A 20,172-nucleotide genomic window follows, 5' to 3' on the forward strand; every position below is an offset into this window, starting at 1 on the left:
TTCCCATCTCTATAATGTAAATGCTAATAATATGTCCATTGACAGAGGAGGAAACGGAGTTTCAGAAAGATTAAGGAAACTCTTCCTAGGTTATAGTTAGTAAACAGCAGGACTTGGAAGTGAATCCAGTCAGTGTTGCACCAGAGACTATGTTCTGAAGCATTTTCTAACCCGAGATTCTCCTTTGCTTTGCTGACTTCTTGTACTTCAGATCTCAATGTAAATGTCAGCTCTACAGAAAGACCATCTCTGACTTCCTAATCAAAAGTGGTCACTGAGGCCCGTGCTATTTATTATATCATCTCATCCTCAGCCATACAACAGTGCCTGTCAAATACTTGCTGAATCAATGAGGATTAAGAAAAGTGTGTTACAATGACTGGGATTTTAGAGCTGTGAGGTAGTTTCAAAATAATATATTCCAACCTTCTCTTTTATATCTAAGGAGAGTTGAAGAGATATCATCAATTCCTAAAGTACTAAGCCACTCAGCAGTAAAGCAAGCACTTGAATACAATGCTCCTACCACCAGTTCATTTGTTAATCTTATTATTTTCTTCCAACTTTGAGGGGCCTTTGATAGTGTATTTTCAATCAAATTTTGATGATTAAAGATTTATTTTATGCTTAATTAAGAAAAAAACCATTGGGGCACCTGGGTAGTCGTCAAGCGTCTGCCTTCGGCTCAGGTCGTGATCTCAGGGTCTTGGGATCGAGCCCTGCAACGGGCTCCCTGCTCTGCAGGAAGCCTGCTTTTCTCTCTCTCCCTCTCCCCCTGCTTGTGTTCCCTCTCTCACTGTGTCTCTGTCAAATAAATAAAATCTTTAATAAAAAAAAAAACACAAAAAACAAAACAAAAAACATTAAGAAACTAAAATATATATCATGGATATTTATATAGATTGATTTGTTTATCTCTATCTCTATCTGTATAGATATCTATATGTATACATATAACCAGCTTATTTTTTTTTTAAGATTTTATTTATTAATTTGCTAGAGAGAGAGAGCATGGGTGAGAGAGAGTGAGCGCGAGTACAAGCAGGGGGAGCTGCAGGCACAGGGAGAAGCAGGCTTCCAGGCGAGCAGGGAGCCAGATGCGGAACTCGATCCCAGGGCCCTGGGATCATGATCTGAGCCGAAGGCAGACGCTTAACTGAATGAGCCACCCAGGTGCCCCTAACCAGCTCATTTTATCTATAGGTTTATGCTTTACTTTGTTTTTAATATTCCTACATCACTACCAACACTTGGCATTTTACCTATTTCTAATTTTGACCAGTCCTAAGGATGTGAAGTGATAGTTCTTAAAAACAATCCTCTGATTACTGAAGAGTTTGAACATCTCTTTATATACTTATTACTCTCCTATGAACTATCTGTTCATTATCCTTTGTTCAGTTTTCTTTACCATTCAGGAGTTTGGGTTTTTTTGTTTTGTATATTCTAGATATAAATCTTTTGGTAGTTTTAAACATTCCAAGTGTCTTCTCTGAGCCTGTCATTTGTCATCTTTTATTGACAAAAATCTTTAATTTTGATATAATAAAATTCATTTTTTGATTTCTCCATATGGTTTGTGCTTTGGGGATTTTATTTAAGAAGTTCTTCCCTTTCCCTAGATCACAACAGTATCCTCCTCTACTTTATTCATTTTATAATTTTTCTTTTTTTTTAAATTACATTTATTTATTTATTAGAGGGAGAGAGAGCACAAGCAGGGGGAAACAGCAGAGGGAGAGGGAGAAGCAGGCTTCCCACTAAGCAGGGAGCCTGACATGGGGCTCCATCCCAGGACCCCAGAATCATGACCTGAGCCAAAGGCAGACACTTAACCGACTGAGCACCCAGGTGCCCCCATTTTATAATTTTCCTTTTCATATTTAAACCTTGAGTCTATCCAGAGTCTACCTTTGGACATGATGCTAGTTAGGTATCCCATTTCCTTTTTTCTCCATGTTAAAGAAGCCAGTTGTCCAACACCATCTACTAAAACAAGTGCATAGGTTTTGGTTTATGTGTAGGTTTACATTTTAAGTAAGTAGAATTGATAACCTAAGTACTAAAAAGGAAAAGTGCTAAGAGATTCACTAGTATTTTGTTCTTCTTTGAAGCCATTTTCAAAAAAGAAAAACTAAGTTGTAAAACTAATAACCCAATGTTGCTCTATTTTAATATTAATTAAGCTTAAAATATCCCAGTCTTTAAACTCCCAGACCACCCCATTTTCCCATCATCGAGATTGTTTGATATAGGTAAGCAAACCCCAAGTTATAAACTATATATCAGGCTTTGTACATCTGAGATTTTTATTTTATTTTTTAAAGATTTTAAATAGAGCTACCCTATGACCCAGCAATTGCACTACTGGGTATTTACCCCAAAGACACAGATGTAGTGAAAAGACGATGTAGTGAAAGATGTACTGTAATTAGCCTTGGACCCCAATGTTCATAGTAGCAACGTCTGCAACAGCCGAACTGTGGAAAGAGCCGAGATGCCCTTCAACAGATGAATGGATAAAGAAGATGTGGTCCATATATACGATGGAATATTACTCAGCCATCAGAAAGGATGAATACCCAACTTTTACATCAACATGGATGGGACTGGAGGAGATTACGCTAAGTGAAGTAAGTCAAGCAGAGAAAGTCAATTATCATATGGTTTCACTTATTTGTGGAACATGAGGAATAGCACGGAGGACATTAGGAGAAGGAAGGGAAAAATGAAGGGGGGGAAATCGGAGGGGGAGACGATGGACTCTGAGAAACAAACTGAGGGTTCTAGAGGGGAGGGCGTGGGGGGATGGGTTAGCCTGGTGATGGGTATTAAGGAGGGCACGTATTGTATGGAGCACTGGGTGTTATATGAAAACAATGAATCGTGGGTCATTACATCAAAAACTAATGATGTATTGTATGGTGACTAACAAAATAAAATTTAAAAAAAGATTTTATTTATGTGAGAGAGAGAGAGAGAGGGAGAGCAAGTGGGGGGAGGGAGAGGGACAGGCAGCCTCTGCACTGAGCTCAGAGCCCAATGTGGGGTTTGCTCTCACAACCCTGAGATCACGACCTGAGTCAAAATCAACAGTTGGATGCTTAACTGACTGAACTACCCAGGCACCCCATCCTAGATTTTTAGTACATCAATCTAACTTAATCTAATTCTGCCATTTCTCAGGGTAAACATGAACTCTCCAGTAAGGGAAGCACTTTCATTTCTTCATGCGCACCTGATTTTATGTAGAGAGAACAAAGGTGTGTACCTGATTGAGCACATGGAATAAGAAAGGGGTGAATTCAGGGCATAGCTGGAGATAAACTACTATTTCCCTGAGTCACCTTGGTTTCTCTAAGATAATTAGATTTGGAATAGGACCATTTTATCCATTAGATAGAGAGCCTAGGGCTTAAGAGTTTTTATGAGACAATAAAAATGTTTGAGATCTCAGAATTCCAAAATGTAACAACAAAACTCAAACAAAAAAACAAACAAAAATCCCCGAAGACTACAAAATTAAAATTGGTAAATACTTAAATGTCTTAAAATATATTGTAGCAGTTATTTAATCACAGCTCAATAGAAATCAATTTTAAAAATACATTATGATTAATATGGATTGTGGGTGCATTTTAACACATTTGAGATGATGTGGTGTGGAGCTGCCAAAAGCAAGAGAGTTTAGGACCTGGGAGAGTCTTTGAAAAGATGAAAACAAAAAAAGGTCTAGAAAAGCAATACACTGAAATAAATGAAAGGAATATTTGCCTTCTATGTTTAAAAGTATGTCTATAAGTAAGATTAATCCCCTAGATTAACTGATGCTCATGGAAATTACATTTTATGGTAGAAATTAATATTCTACCTAACTTTAATCGTACCTAACTTTATATACGTCCCTGGGCTTCTCTCTCCCCGAAGACACGGAGTTGTGTCCTATTTTAAGGATAAATTTGCCATTTTAATTCTGTCACTGATCTGAAACACCATGATGGGTAAATTTGCAAACTGAAGAGAATTTGCTTTTTTAGAAAATCACTAAGCAATAATAATATTAGTACATTCCAGGAAATGTTGCAAGTCTCACATATATTATGTAAATATATATATTCATGTATACACTCACACACATGTATGTTCATAATATCAATGACCACTATGTAAGATAGTTAGTATTTGTATCCCTAAAGAAATGAGAGGTTAAATAACTTGCCTCAAGTCTCATTCATAGAAAACAATGGAGCAAAGTTTAAAACTGAGCTAGTCTGGTGATATTGCCTTCCTTTATAAAATTATATAAAACCTGAATTGTAAATTTTGTTACATCTTGGTTTATCACAAAATTGTTCCCATGATCCAACAAAGTAATTCTCTTGGCTCATTAGGAAGGAAAAAAATTTGCTTATTAGCAACATCAAGGAGAACAAGATACTGTAAGACTAAGTCTGCTTTTAAATGTTCTATTAGTCTTTACTCATGACTGGGGTCTCTTTATTTCTAGTTGTAATAGTTAAATCTTTAAAAACCAAACTGATTTAACCTACCTGAGCCCAATCCAACACAAAAATATTCCAATCAACTATGTATACATATAGCAAACATGTTATTCAGTCAGATTCTATAAAATTCATATAAAATTAGGTCATCATTCATTTACATTCTGCTTTTGGAATCAAACTAGAAAACCTACCTTCACATTTTCCCCTTTTGCTCTCTCATGGATAACTTAGAGGTGGACTGACAAATTTAACAAAGACTGTATGAGATGGTAAAAACTTGAGAACTTTAAGTTTAAAAATTGAGTCAGTCACAATTTATATTAATACATCTTAAATGAGTACTAATTCCAGAAACAGAGGTTTCTTTTCTGGTCCTAAAGAGTTAATTTTTTCCCCCATGTAACATTATGCTTCTTATAATATTTTCTCAATGAGTGTTATTCAGAAGATTGTTCCTTTGGAAACTGTGTGAAGTGTCACTGTGTCTGCAATTATTGGTTTGAATGACCTCTACATCTCCAAATCCAGGACACGTTCCTCAGTTCTCTTTTTTCTTGATCTCTTTCTATAGTTCACCCTTTCTTTGAAGTTCTGTTTTCTTTGGCTTTGGTGCTGCTACACTAGCTTATATTCCTATGATCTCTCCGACTGTTTTTTCCAATCTCTTAACTATGGACATTCTCCAGGATGCCACTGTTCTTGGAGAGTTTGTCCATTTTGTTTTCAAAAAATAAATTAGAATGACTTTTCAATACTAGCTCAGCCTCCAGATTTTCCTCTGACTTAATTACAGTTGCCTATCTCCAAATCCCTAATGGAGAGCTCTTGGGAAGTAGTAGCAACAAGTTGAGCCTCCACAAGAAGTTACAAACAAAATCATTAAAGGCTTTGAATGCCGTAGGAGAGAAAAGAGATGGAGGTTTTGGAAGCAAGACAGGGGTATGATCGTATTTTTTAAATATGTAATTCTAGGGCGCCTGGGTGGCTCAGTTGGTTAAGTGACTGCCTTCGGCTCAGGTCATGATCCTGGAGTCCTGGGATTGAGTCCCACATCGGGCTCCCTGCTCGGCAGAGAGTCTGCTTCTCCCTCTGACCCTCTTCCCTCTCGTGCTCTCTCTCTCTCATTCTCTCTCTCAAATAAATAAATAAAATCTTTAAAAAAAATGTAATTCTAGCAATACACGTTTTTGGGGTTGAAGTGGGAAAAGGAAAACCAGAAATTATCAAAACCAGCGAAAGAAGAGATGAAGAGATCTGGCAGGGGGATGCGGAGTGCATGAAAAAGGAGGCATCTAAGTCAACTAAGTTTGAATGAAGCACAAGCAAGCCACTTCTCTGGCATACACACTCATAAATTCACATGATCAGGATCTCCATTATTCCACTGCAACACATATCACAACTGTAATTCAGTAATTATCTAAGGAATCTCCTCTTTTCCTCATATTGTATAGTTCCCTGAGGGCAGAACCATGATGTTTGGCCAACATCCGGTACATTGTCTGTTGACACATGGTATATGCTTTAAAAATATTTAGCAAATTAATAAATTTACCAAATTAGTAAATAACAATTACAGAAAACCAAAATCATATAACAAAAATCTTACTGCTGAAAAGAAATTTACATATCTAGTAGCAAATAGTGGGTTAGAAAAATTAAGTGATTTGCTTGAAGTCATAAAGCTAGTTAATAACAGAGAAAGAATTCTGTTCCTCCAAGACTGGGTCTCTACACTAAACCTCATGGGAGAAAATAAAAGACAAGTGTATATGCAGAAGGCAGACATGGAGGTGTTAGATAATAATTTCTGAAGACTATTATATAAGTGTACATACACACTCCCACAATGTTGAGAGTATAAATTTGCCACTGGATTTTGTCAACAGCTAAGAAACATGACTCTCCCTCCCTATCTCCCTTTCTTTCTTTCTCTCTCTCTCTCTATCTATATATACATATATATGTGTATGTCTATATATACATATATATATATATTTCTTTTTTGCATGTATGCCAAAATTTGCCACTTGTCATCACTGGATGAGATTTGGGGAGTTTAAAAGGTCACAGCTATTTTCAAGATTATGTTGAACAAGACATATGGCACTAGTTTTAATTTTGAAGTCTTATAGACAGCAACCACACTCCATTAGTAAAATGATCTTGCTTTCACTTTTTCTTTTAGAGCCATTTAAAATAAGAAAAATAGAATTATTAGATTCCACATTTGCTGTTTTTTTCCCCAAAGAAAAGACTATTTGCTTTAAATTCTTTCATTTCTTCAAGCCTGTACTTTATACACACATGGGCCACATCAAGGCAAGTGCTACAACACAGATCATGACTGGCAAGAAAAAGTATGGTGCAGTAAACAACATCTATAATATTATCTTAAGAAAATAGGTGATCTAGTAGAAAACATAGCAGGCTAGGAGTATGTAGGCACCCTATTCTTAGTCTTCCTGCTTGGTAGTTAGATAACTTGAGGCCAATTATTGACACCCACCCCTCTATCAGCCACCCCATGGAAACTCATGTCAGCCTCTTTAAATGAAATCATCTGGCTTGTTCTCTAAGACTGATATAAGAAATAAGCAAATCATGAATGTAGAAGTCCTTTGAAAGTATGTTAGGAAAGAAACATGCAATTTTATTTTTTAAAGTAGTATTTAGCAGAGTAGTGTTGATATCTTCTGGCTGGGCATTTCTCTTTAATAAAAAACCGACTGACTTAAAGGACCTTGAATTTATGCTGGACCATATATTTCTCCAGATGATCATTAACTGCCAGACAGATGTTACTGCTTAATCACTGCATTCCCACAGAGATTGAAGGGCTCCAGGGATTATTTTTAAAAGGATAAGAAATCTTTGACTCTGACCCCAATCAGCAATGTTCAACCACTAAGCGTGGTTATTTCTCTAGAGAGGTATATTCCAGAGAAGAGTTCACACATTTTAAAAACATTGCATCACAGTGATGTGGTAAAAGACTACAAACCACAGTGATGTGGTAAAAGACTACAAACTACATATTTCATCTTTTCTCATATCAGCACTGACTTATAATGCACTAAACTAAGATTAGTAGGAAAAACAAAATCCCTGCTCTTTGCAATATAACAAAGTAAATTATTTCACATAAGAAAAAATGTAAATTACACTGTTTATTTATCAGTACTATTGGTTGCTTATTTAATTTATTACAAACAAGCAATCAATATGCTGGGCAACCACTTATAGATCTACTAACACCTCTCAAGTGAGACCAAGGTCAAAAAACATTTTTTCTGATTACTTCTGTTTGAAAAACCAAGGTTTGAAGTATCATTATTACCACTAAAGTAATACAGTTTACCCTTCACACAGAATATCAGAAGCAATACTATGTATGGTTTATATAAACTTATAAAACATCATGATTTCTGAAAAAAAATAAGTGGACATCTAATGGAAAATGTATAGTACTGTTTTCAGTATGCATATTGTAATTTCTTATGATCCAATTTCATGGTCTTAACTGATAATACTAGAAACAGACTTGAGCTTACTATTAGATTGAATTATATGAATTTCAGTATTGGACCATTTTGAATTAGAAAAATAGCAGTTTTATATGGTCAACATAATACTTTAATCTATCTGATAACAAATCCAAGGAACAATGATAATGTAGAAATCTTTCGGCACCAATTTGGTTTTTACTCTCTTTCAAAGCAATTGATTATTCTCTTGCCTACTTCCGAGTGTCAATTGGAATGGACCAAAATATATTCTAGCAGTTCTATTTTAGCTCTGTAATCCCAGAAAATGATATTTCATATACTTCAGTTGTTTAGCCATGTAAGTATGAGACTACCAGTTATGAGAAACAGATGATTGTACTTGTTGTACACACACAGAGTTTAATAAATACAAGTCTCTCATCTTCTGTATAAAAAATCCTGGTTATCGGGGCGCCTGGGTGGCTCAGCCGTTAAGCGTCTGCCTTCGGCTCAGGTCATGGTCCCAGGGTCCTGGGATCGAGTCCCACATTGGGCTCCCTGCTCAGTGGGAAGCCTGCTTCTCTCTCTCCCACTCACCCTGCTTGTGTTCCTGCTCTCGCTATCTCTCTCTCTGTCAAATAAATTAAAAAAATCTTAAAAAAAAAAAAAGGCCTGGCTATGAGCAATTAGAAAATGATGTAAACCAACAGATTTCAGTGACATGGGAGAGCTTTATAATTTAATGTTCTGTAAAAATGCAGGATTAAAAATGTATATGAAATAGAACACTGATAAAATTTTTAAAAAGTATCTATACCTGGGGGAAAAGCTGGAAGAAAATAGATAAAAAATTTAAAGTCATTATTTTTAAGTAATACAACTAGTGGATGATTTTTCACTGTATACTTTGCAATTTTACATATTTTTTTAAGCCTCTCTAATTTTATGAAACAAAAATACATAAGTAAAAACTGGACCAAATGAGGGGATATGTCCTTTTATTAAATGAATGATTCAATATTAAATATTTCAACTATACCTGAAAAAACCTAAAAGCTCATTGGGAATTTTTAGATCTAGAAAAATATGCTGAAGTTCTTTTGGGAGAAAATATGCCCATAATTAACCAGGACAATCCTGAAAAAAGGAGAATTAAATGGAAAAATACCACACATGTCATTAAAATATAAAGCTTATGATACTTGCACCAGAGAAGCAGACAGATCAGGGTAGTGGAAGAGAGCCTGGGGAAGCCAAAATATATTTAAGAACTTGATATAATGATAAAAGTGCCATTTCAAATTACTTGGCAAAGCATGAATTACTCTCTAGATACTGTGTGGTTAACAGGTTAACTATTCAGTGAAAAACTATTTCCCTAAATCATACCTCATCCCAAAATAAATTTCACTAAAATTCAGTACCTAAATGTTAAAAAATGGCATATACCCTAAGATAAAATCTAAGAGAATATTTAATAACTGTTAGATTCCCATAGCATACTTGCTGTAAAACAATGTTCACATATATTCTAAGTATAAATATTAAAATACAAACCTCAAAAACACAGACAGTATTAGTAAATATTCTTATAACCTTGAGGTTGAAGGCCTTTTAAGGACAACATCAAACCCAAACAACACAAACTGACATATATAGCATTAATAAAATCTCTCAACTTCCTTATGGCAAAAGAATTATAAGGTTCTAACATGAATTATAGGATTTATAATTATATAAATTATTATTATTAACGTGAATTATAATTATATGAAATATAAGCTGTGAGAAACATTTTCAATGTATAACAATAAATTAATAGTGATACTCAAAAGGAGCTCCTACAAATCAGTAACAACAACAATAAAAACAACAAGAGTACCATCATAGAAAAACTGAAAAAAGAGTTAAAAGGCAATTGACAAAAAAACTATTTGGGGAAAATAGGCTTTTAAATATGTTATACCTCACAATAATCAAATAAGCAAGAATTTTAAAAAGAAATAATGTTCACTTATTATATTGGCAAACACATCAAGGTAGGATAACATCAGTGTTGGAGAATATGGGAAAGGAGACACGGTCCTAGACTGCTGCCCACAGCATGAACTGGTACACCCTTTTTTTTTTTTTAAGACTTTATTTGACAGACAGCGAGGGAGGGAACACAAGCAGGGGGAGTGGGAGAGGGAGAAGCAGGCTTCCCGCTGAGCAGGGAGCCTGATGTGGGACTCGATCCCAGGACCCTGGGATCATGACCTGAGCCGAAGGTAGACCCTTAACGACTGAGCTACCCAGGTGCCCTGGTACACCCTTTCAATGAAGAAAAAAATTGCTAATACGAGTATTCCTTGACCAGGCAAGTCTACTTCCAAAAGTACATCCAAAGAAAATAATTAGTGAAGTGTGAAAAATGTATGCTCAAGAATAGTCACTGTGATGCTGTTAATAGGGGAAACACTTACAGAGCAGTGATTAGAGCTTGGAGCTCAGGAGCCAGCCTGTCTGGATTCAAAACCCTGACTCAAACTTCTTCTTAGCCATGTGACCTTGAGCAAGTTAAAATTTCTGTGCTCCAGCTTCTTCATGTGAAAAGTAGAGATAAGAATAGTATCTGCCTCATAAGGTTTTGAGGATAAATAAGCAAATAAATAAAAAACACCTAGAACACTACCAGGAATTGAGTAAGTACTCAATAAATACTACCTGTAATTATTGCTGAGAAAAAACAACCGTGAAATGCCCCCCCTTTTTATAAGATTTTTATTTATTTATTTGACAGAGACAGAGACAGTGGGAGCAGGAACACAAGCAGGGGGAGTGGGAGAGGGAGAAGCAGGCTTCCCGCTGAGCGCGGAGCCCGATGTGGGACTCGATCCCAGGACTCTGGGATCATGACCTGAGCCAAAGGCAGACACTTAACGACTGAGCCACCCAGGCGCCCCCATGAAATGCCCTTTATAGGGACAGCTTAAATAAAGGATATTGATCAAAGGATGAGAATGCAATACTGTCATCAGAAATGATGATGTAGAATTTTAAGTATGGAAAAAATGTCATGATAGAGGACATTAAGTTTTAAAATAAAGGTTAAAACCAGTATTTTATTACCCCATCTTTAATCAGACATCAATATAAATATACATGTGAGGATGCAAAGAATATGGAAGCACATAAGCCTAAGTGTGAATAGTGACTAGGTCTGGATAATAGAATTATGGATGATTTTCATCTTCATCCTTATTCCTGGGTTTTTTGGTTTGAAAAAAAATTTTTTTTACAATGAACATATGTTACTTTTGTAATAAAAAATAAACTTACACCCATTTGGGGGGAAAAAGGCAACTGCAAAGTTAATTATCACAGTTACAAGTGACAGTGGGATAAGACAGACTTAAGGCAATGAGATAACCACTGAAAAGTGCAGGTACAGGCTTCAGTAGAGACAGGAGGAACTTTCCAATCACCCACTCTTTAATATGCCAAAAACATGTTTATGGAGGATAGCAGCAATAAGTACAATTGTGCTAAAAATTAAATGAACAGGGTGCCTGGGTGGCTCAGTTGGTTAAGCGACTGCCTTCAGCTCAGGTCATGATCCTGAAGTCCTGGGATCGAGTCCCACATCGGGCTCCCTGCTCGGTGGGCAATCTGCTTCTCCCTCTGACCCTCCCCCTTCTCATGCTCTCTCTCAAATAAATAAAATCTTAAAAAAAAATTAAATGAACAACTTGCATTTTATAAATAGTATGTTAATGAGGTTATAAACATATGACTACATGAAACCAGGGTTGGGCTTCATTTTTAAAAAATTTCAACTATCTATATTTTTCAATCCAAATTACCAATTTTCTAAAAGTAACATTTGGGCTACAAACCAAACAAAGCTGCTTAGTAGCTATTAGCAGATAACATGATGGCAACATTATAGGCTTATCTGGTTACACATCCTGTTTGTGTCTATGAATTTAGCTGATCTCATCTAATATTTACTGATGTTGTCCAAATACCTAATTACATACACATACACTGAAAGATCATGAACTACAGGTTACAAGTTAGTGATCTGGTACCATTAACTTACCGTGTTATTTTTCTGCAAGATTTGAAGGAGCCCCAAAACAGTTTTAAAATCTTTTTTATACTTTTTTATAAGCAAAAATGTGACATCTTGGATTAAGGCACACATTGGAGGCTTTATTCAAACTCTAAAATTCCTTTTCCTCTTTAAGCATCAGAAATAGCTAGAATATTACCAATTACCTTATTGATTAAATTGATACACAGGTTTCAAACAATAGGATTAATTTACAGATCTATAGACAAAAGGCAAAGGAAGCAAAGAAATGACACGGAATTTGATCAAAATGGATCATCATCAGTAGCAATTAGCAAATTTAATTACTGGAGATTACATTTTGATGTTACTGATGTTATTAAAAGATGGAAACTAAGTGTGCACAGTAGGTTTAATGCAAAGTGTCAAGAATATTAACAAAAAATGGGGCACCTGAGTGGCTCAGTCGGTTAGGTGTCTGCCTTTGGCTCAGGTCATAATCCCAGGGCCCTGGGATGGAGCCCTGCATCGGGCTCTCTGTTCAGCAGAGAGCCTGCTTCTCCCTCTGCCTGCTGCTCTGCCTATCTGTGCTCTCTATCTCTCTGACAAATAAATAAAATCTTGAAAAAAAAAGAAAGAATATTAACAAAAAAAACTCAGCTAAAGGTCTTTAAGGATCTTCAGTATCTTTGTTAGTGTCATTTAACAAATACATTTTTCAATTAACTTTAAATAACAGTGGAAACAAATATGTAGTTTTTTCTAACATTCTCAACTTTTGAACACTTTTTTGTCAAAGGAAACTTTAAATTCAAAGGTGTCATATAATAGTATTGGGGAAGTATAACATTTACAGTGGAATTGCTACTTATAGGGAATTTAGCTTCCAGTCAGCATTTGAAAAAAAAAAAAATCAGGCATAGCTAACAGTATCCTTTAAAATACTTAAAGTATAACATCTTTCATCATATCTTAAGAAAACAAATTTTCCTCCTGTACTGGAACAGTCTGCTCTCTGTAGGTGCACAGTGCCCTAAAAATTTTCAAAAAATTTTTGGGAGTCTCAAAAAAAAAAAACCCAAAAAACAAACCTGAGGCTGAGCCAAGAATAAGGATTTTGGTGCACTATTTTGGGATGGGGTATGGGACAGCATGGGTGAGGAAGGAAGGGAAGTAGGGATGTGAAACAAAGTAAAATGTCAATAGCTATTTCACAAAGAAACCCCAAGCCACACAACAGTTTGCTTGACAGATGCTTTGTTTGGCAGCCTGGAATTCACCAGGTTGGCAGCAAGAAGAAACCATGGGATAGAGAATTCCATGGGAGGGAGAAAAAAGGGATCTACCTAGTTCCCTCCTGATTTCTATTTCCCATTGCCAAGGTTCACTCAGAGGAATTTAACTGTTCTAGACTTTCAGATTACCTTATCCAGCTCCTCTGGCAACCCATCAGGAATTCAGAGCCTCGTACAGGGTCCAATGGTGGGGAAAGCCAGAAACTCCGTGCAAGTGGCTGGTTGACCCAGCTTCAAGGCAGCAGCCAAGGATAAGAATTCAGCATTCCCAAGGCAGGCAAAAGGTCAAACACTGGTGACAGATTGGTCTGGGAAGTGGGTAATGCCAAGGCAATCTGAGGACATCATAAGACTTGCGTCTGCTACAAATACTAAAGTTGAAGAAGTTGGTCTGTATTTAGAAGTTTTATTGGACCAGAAAATTTTTCTTTAAATATTAAAAAGTATACTCAATACTGTAAGAAGCTTGTACCAAATGTAAGAATAAAGTGAAAACTAAGATAACTGAGGTAAGAAAAAAGTCATATCCCGATCTCATGTTTCTAAGGAGCCCAGTTCACTAACTGGTATGATGGACAGAATCTATAAAACCTGATCTTTCCCTTAATTTTAAATGTGTTCAGTTAAATGCACACGTTTTCCAACACTACTCTACTAATTGAGTACCATGAACCAAGACTTTCTCTTATGGTCTTAAGTTTCAAAGCAAACCTTGTATGTCGCATTTTACATAAAAAGTAACGGAAAAATAAATAAGGCAGAATATCAAACCTACCAAATGGCAGAAGACTAGATTAACTTTCTTTTATTAGGTCATACCATCCAAACCACTGAAAATCCAGTACCCATTTTAATAACTATCAAAACTTAGGGAAAACAATTCCTATTAATCTCTAAGAATAATATTCCTTAGGAGGGCTTTTACTGGTCCTAGAAACAAGGATACTAGAAATTTCCTTAGGGCACTTGGGTGGCTTAGTTAAGTGTCTGCCTTCAGCTCAGGTCATGGTCCCAGGGTTCTGGGATCGAGCCCCACATCAGGCTCCCTGCTCAGCAGAAAGCCTACTTCTCCCTCTTCCATTCCCCCTGTTTGTGTCTCCTCTCTCACTGTGTCTCTGTCAAATAAATAAAATCTTTTAAAAAAATTTCCTTAGAAAAGTCATATATAACAAACATAGCTTACCGTCCAATGGTTGCTTCATAGAAAATATTACTGTGCCATGGTATACTATAAAAACATTATTATCACATTATAAAAATATAGTGGTTTCTGTGGAATGATATCAGATTCCCTTTTCATGTTTTATTCATTAGCCCAGCTGCTGAGAGTGTTGCCTGCTTACGGCTCATGGCTACCCCAAGATTATACCACCTTCTTAGGCACAGTTCATCTCCAGTGACTGATGGAAATGGGTTAAATGGATCAGTCTCCTTGACTCAATTTGAGATAACTCTGAAAGGCCATCTAAACTTCTAAGTAAATTGGGGACTGATTGAGGCTTTTATTACAACTGCATGAAAGTTCAACTTCTTCTCCCTAATCCTACATTTCGCTATGGTTTATAGGAGTAACTCTAAAGAGCATTACCCAATACAACTACTGTTTGAAACCTCAGTCTCAGGGTTTATATCTTGGACAATTCAACCCATAACAAAAAGTAATACAGTGACAATGAAAGTAATGTTCTAAAATGATACTGAGAGAAAAATTCATTTTAAATGTGTTTATTAGAGGATAGAGAGGCTAAAAATAAATATAAGTTCAACAAGGAAAAAAAAACCCTTAAAGACTTCACAGGAAAATGGGCAAAAGACAGGAATAAACACATCACAAGAAAGAAACACAAATGGCCCTTAAACAGTTATTCAGTAAAGATGTCTAACTTTATTCATAATAAAATGAATGAGAATTAGAACTATGTTAGTACCACCAATGAACAAAAAACAAAATTAAGAAAACTGTATTTAGAATAGCACCCAAAAGAAATATTTAAGATTCAACAAAAGAAGTATAAAATTTGTACCCGAAAGTGATAAAACACTGTTGAAATAAATTAGAGATAAGTAAATGGAAAGATATCCCATATTCATGGATTGAAAAATATAATATTAAGATGGCAATACTCCCTAAACTGATCTACAGATTCAACAAAATTCTTATAAAAATACTTCCAGACTTTTTTACAGAAATTTATAAGATGATCCTATATTCATTTGGAAAAACAAGGGACCTAGAATAGCTAAAACAACCTTGAAAAAAAAAAACAGCTGGAAATTGACATTTCCTGATTTGAAAACTTACTAAAAAGCTACAGTAATCAAGACAATCGGTACTGGACTAAGTATAGATGTATAGAGATCAATGGAATAAAACTGAGAGTCTAAAAATAAACCCTGGCAATCACAGTCCATTAATTTTCAAAAAGACTAAGATAATTCAATGGGAAAAATAGTACCTTCAAGAAATGGTACTAGGATAACTGCACATCACATGCAAAGGAATGAAATTGGATTCCTTCCTTACACGGCACAAAAATGAACTTGAAATGAACTTCATAATGAGAAGAGTTAAAACTATAAACCTCTCAGAGAAAATATCTTCATAAGTTAGGCAAAATCTTCTTAGATGCAACACCAAAGCATAAGCAACAGAAAAAAAAAATCGATATACTGAACATTATCAAAATTTTAAAAATCATGCTTAAAAACACACAATAAAGAAACGAAAATAGTAGGGGATTGCTGGCAGACGACTGAGTAGGAGGACCCTTACCTCACCTCATACCACAGTTACAATTAGATAACACCTATATCAGTGTAAATAACCCAGAAAATGACCTGAAGCTTGGCAGAATTAACTCCATAATTAAATGTAGAGAAAAGGCTATATCAAAGAGGGTAGAAAGGGCAGAGATAGGGTCCAGAGCTAAATGGACCCAAAGGACTGTCCTCTGGAGGGAGGACACTAATGTGAAGAGGGGAGAGAAACAGACCTTCACACCAGAGAACACGCATGGGGCCAAATTTCATGACTTCTTACAACCAGTGGGACTTAAAACCTGGAATTTTAAAAATCAACAGGCTCCCTCTGGGAAAGTCAGGAAGGCAAGAAGAAATGAGTCTCCAACCTCAAGAAGACAGCACAAAAAGACCCTATAGAGATATAGCTTGGAAGCAGCAGTTTGAAAAACACCTGGGACATATGGGAGGGAGAGCTGTTTACTCCTCCCCCTACCATGGTTTAGATATATACTGTCATACTTTACTCCTTTTATTTTGTGAGTCCCTTGACTGATTTTTATAAATCTCAGAGGGAGTCCTGGAGGGATAGAGATCAATGGGAGACTCCTCCAGGAGCAAAGGAGTTGACAGGTACCATTTCCCTCCCCTGACCCCCAGCATAAACACACAGCTACCTGCAGAAACCACCATGATGCCTATATTAGCTACCTAACTTACTAACACCATGTCTCCCCTGCCCCCTCTTGCCAGGCTTGCCTCAGTCCCTGCATAGCAGGTCCCCTCCAAAAGAAAATCAGCACGAACCTTGCTAATACCATGCCTCTCCCCACATCACTTTGTGGATCCACCTGCACCAACCTGACTGACCTTGGTTCTGGCAGTGGCAGGTCCCTTCTTGAAGAGGACCAGCTGCAAACCTTGCTAACACTGTGAGTCCTGCCCCAACTCATTTTGGATATGCCCCCTCCAATATGCTCTTGGCCAGAGTCCATCCAAAGTGGTGTCATAAGCTAGGCAGTGTGCAAGCAGCCCTTACAGGGGCTAGCACTACTTCAAAGGGACTCCTGCCCCAGGGAGAGGGAAAGATAACCATACACACCAGTGAGACTGGCTCCAGCAGTAGGCTGGAGGCAGACATCTGGTCTGACTGCAGCTCTGCCTACAAATGAAACCTTCCCAGGGGAAAATTCAGGCAAAGCACCCTGCAGTTTGGTGTTACTGCATCTCTGACAAACGAAAAAGCAGCTCAGCCCCAACAACAGGGTACAATAAACACACATAGGAGACGCCCCTCAGGTGCCAGGTTCTAGTGAATGGGGGGATACTGCACTGCAGAGCAGGACCTCTTCTTCATAAGGCCATTACTTTCAAGAGCAAGAGACATAGATGACTTTTCTAACACACAGAAACAGACCCAGAGAGTTAGATAAAACGAGGAGACAGAGGAATATGTTCTAAATGAAAGAACAGAACAAAATTACAGCAAGACAGCCAGACAAAAAGGAGATAAGTAATTTGCCTGATAGAGAATTTAAAGTAATGATCATAAAAATACTCACTGGACTTGGAAAAAGACTGCAGGACATCAGTGAGACCCTTAACAAAGAGATAAGAAAGAATCAATCAGAGATGAAGAACACAATAAAACTAAAAATACACTAGATGGAATAAAGAGTAGATTAGAGGAAGCAGAATGAATCAGCAACCTAGAGGACAGAGGAATGGAAAGTAAGCTGAGCAGGTGAGAGAAAAAAATTATGAAAATGAGAATAGACTGAGGGAACTCAGCAACACCATCAAGTGTAATAACATGCACATTATAAGGATCTCAGAAGAGAATATGGGGCAGAAAATTTATTTTAAGAAATAATAGTTTAAAACTTCTCAAATCCGAGGAAGGAAACAGAAATCCAGATCAAGGAGGCATAGAGATCCCCCAACAAAAACCCAAGGAGGTCCATACCAAGAAATATAGTAATTAAAATGGCAAAAAGTAGTGATAAAGAGAGAATTTTAAAAGCAGCAAGAGAAAAGAAAACAGTTACATATGAAGGAAACCCCATAAGGCTATCAGCTGAAAGGGAGTGGGACGGTATATTCAAAGTGCTGAAAGGTAAAAACCTGCGAGCAAAAAATACACTATTCAGCAAGGCTATCATTCAGAATAAAAGCAGAGATAGAGTTTCCCAGCTAATAGTTAAAGACATTCATTATCAAAGAAATGTTAAAGGGGACTCTTTGGATGGAAAGGAAAGACCATACATACGAACAAGAAAAGTAGGAAGCACAAAAGGAGTGTTTATATTTATAAAAATCAGTCAAGGGACTCACAAAATAAAAGGAGGTAAAGTATGACACTATATATCTAAAACATGGTGGGGGGGGAGGAGTAAAGAACAGTTTCAAACTTAAATGACCATCAACTTAAAACAGAATGCTATATGCAAAAGATGTTATATACAAACCCATGGTAACCACAAATCAAAAACCAGTAATAGATATTCAAAGAATAAAATTAAGAAATCAAGTATATCATTAAAAAGCCAAATAATGAGAGCACAAGGGAAGAAAGGAACAGAAAAAAACTACAAAATCAACCATAAAACAAGTAACAAAATGGCAATAAAAACATACTATCAGTAATTACTTTGAATGTAAATGGACTAAATCCTCCAATCAAGAAACATAGGGTGACTGAAATGGATAAAAAAACAAGACCATCCCTACATGCTGCCTAGAAGAGACTCATTTGAGACCTAAAGACACCTGCAGATTGAAAGTGAGGGGATGAAGAAACATATATCCTGCAAAAGGATGTCAAAAGAAAGCCAGAGTAGCAATACTTATATCAGATGAAACAGACTTTAAAACAAACACTGTCACAAGACATGTCACTGTATAACCATAAAGGGAACAATCCAACAAGAAGATATAACTGCTGTAAATGTTTATGCACTAAACATGGGAACACCCAAACACATAAAGGAGTTAATAGCAAACATAAAAGAACCACTTGATAGTAATACAATAACAGTAGGGGACATTAACACTCCACTCACGTCAATGCATAGATTATCCAAATAGAAAATTAACAAGAAAGCTGTGGCTTTGAATGAACCAGGTGGATGTAACAGATATATTCAAAACATTCCCTCCCCCCAAAAAATCCACCCTGAAACAGCAGAATACACATTATTTTCAAGTGCACATAGAACATTCTCCAGAAGAGATCACATATTAGGCCACAAAACAAGTCTGAACACATTCAAAAAGATCAAAGACATACCATGCATCTTTTCTGGCCACAATACTATGATATTAGAAATCAACCACAAGAAAAAATCTGGAAAGAGCACAAATACATGGAGGCTAAAGAACATGCTACTAACTAATGAATGGGTCAACCAAGAAATCAAAGAAGAAATTAAAAAGCATATGGAGATAATTGAAAATGAAAACACAACAGTCTGAAATCTTTAGGATACAGCAAAAGCTGTTCTAAGAGGGAAGTTTATAGCAATACAGGCCTACCTCAAGCAAGAAAAATCTCAAACAACTTAACTTTATACCTAAAGGAGCTAGAAAAACAACAAACAATACCCCTAATCAGCAGAGGGAAGGAAATAATAAAGATTAGAGTAGAAATAAATGAAATAGAAACTAAAAAAAAAAAAAAAAAAAAAATTGAAAAACAACAAACAAAACCCCAGAACAATAGAAGAGATCAATGAAACTAGGAGCTGGTTTTTTTTTTTTTTTTTTTTAAGATTTTATATATTTGAGAGAGAGAGAGAAAGATTGAGAGAACGAGTGGGGAGGGGGCAGAGGGAGAAGCAGACTCCCCACTGAGCAAGGAGCCCAATGTGGGACTCGATCCCAGGACCCTGGGATCATGACCTGAACCAAAGGCAGATGCTTAACTGACTGAGCCACCCAGGCACCCAGGAGCTGGTTCTTTGAAAAGAACAAAATTGATAAGCCTTTACCAGTTACATCAAAAAAAAAAAAAAAAGAAGGACTCAAACAAAATCACAATAAAAGAGTAGAAACAACTGATACCACAGATTTGTAAAGGATTGAAAGAG

The 20,172-nt window shown here is 36.4% G+C and overlaps 1 protein-coding gene across 8 annotated transcripts in view; it reads right to left on the bottom strand.

Moving 5' to 3' along the window:
- The window catches only part of FAM13A (family with sequence similarity 13 member A), a 369,758-nt gene that overhangs the window by 253,607 nt on the left and 95,979 nt on the right, over positions 1-20,172 (bottom strand). The window contains exon 2 of one of the 8 annotated variants that reach the window (XM_027600473.2): positions 17,647-17,683. The exons of the other annotated variants lie outside the window; for them this stretch is intronic. The gene's annotated coding sequence lies outside the window, so the exon portion shown is untranslated. The remainder of the gene's footprint in view (positions 1-17,646; positions 17,684-20,172) is intronic. 8 annotated transcript variants of the gene reach the window in all.

Source organism: Zalophus californianus, chromosome 2, assembly GCF_009762305.2.
Source record: "Zalophus californianus isolate mZalCal1 chromosome 2, mZalCal1.pri.v2, whole genome shotgun sequence".
NCBI lineage: Eukaryota > Metazoa > Chordata > Mammalia > Carnivora > Otariidae > Zalophus > Zalophus californianus.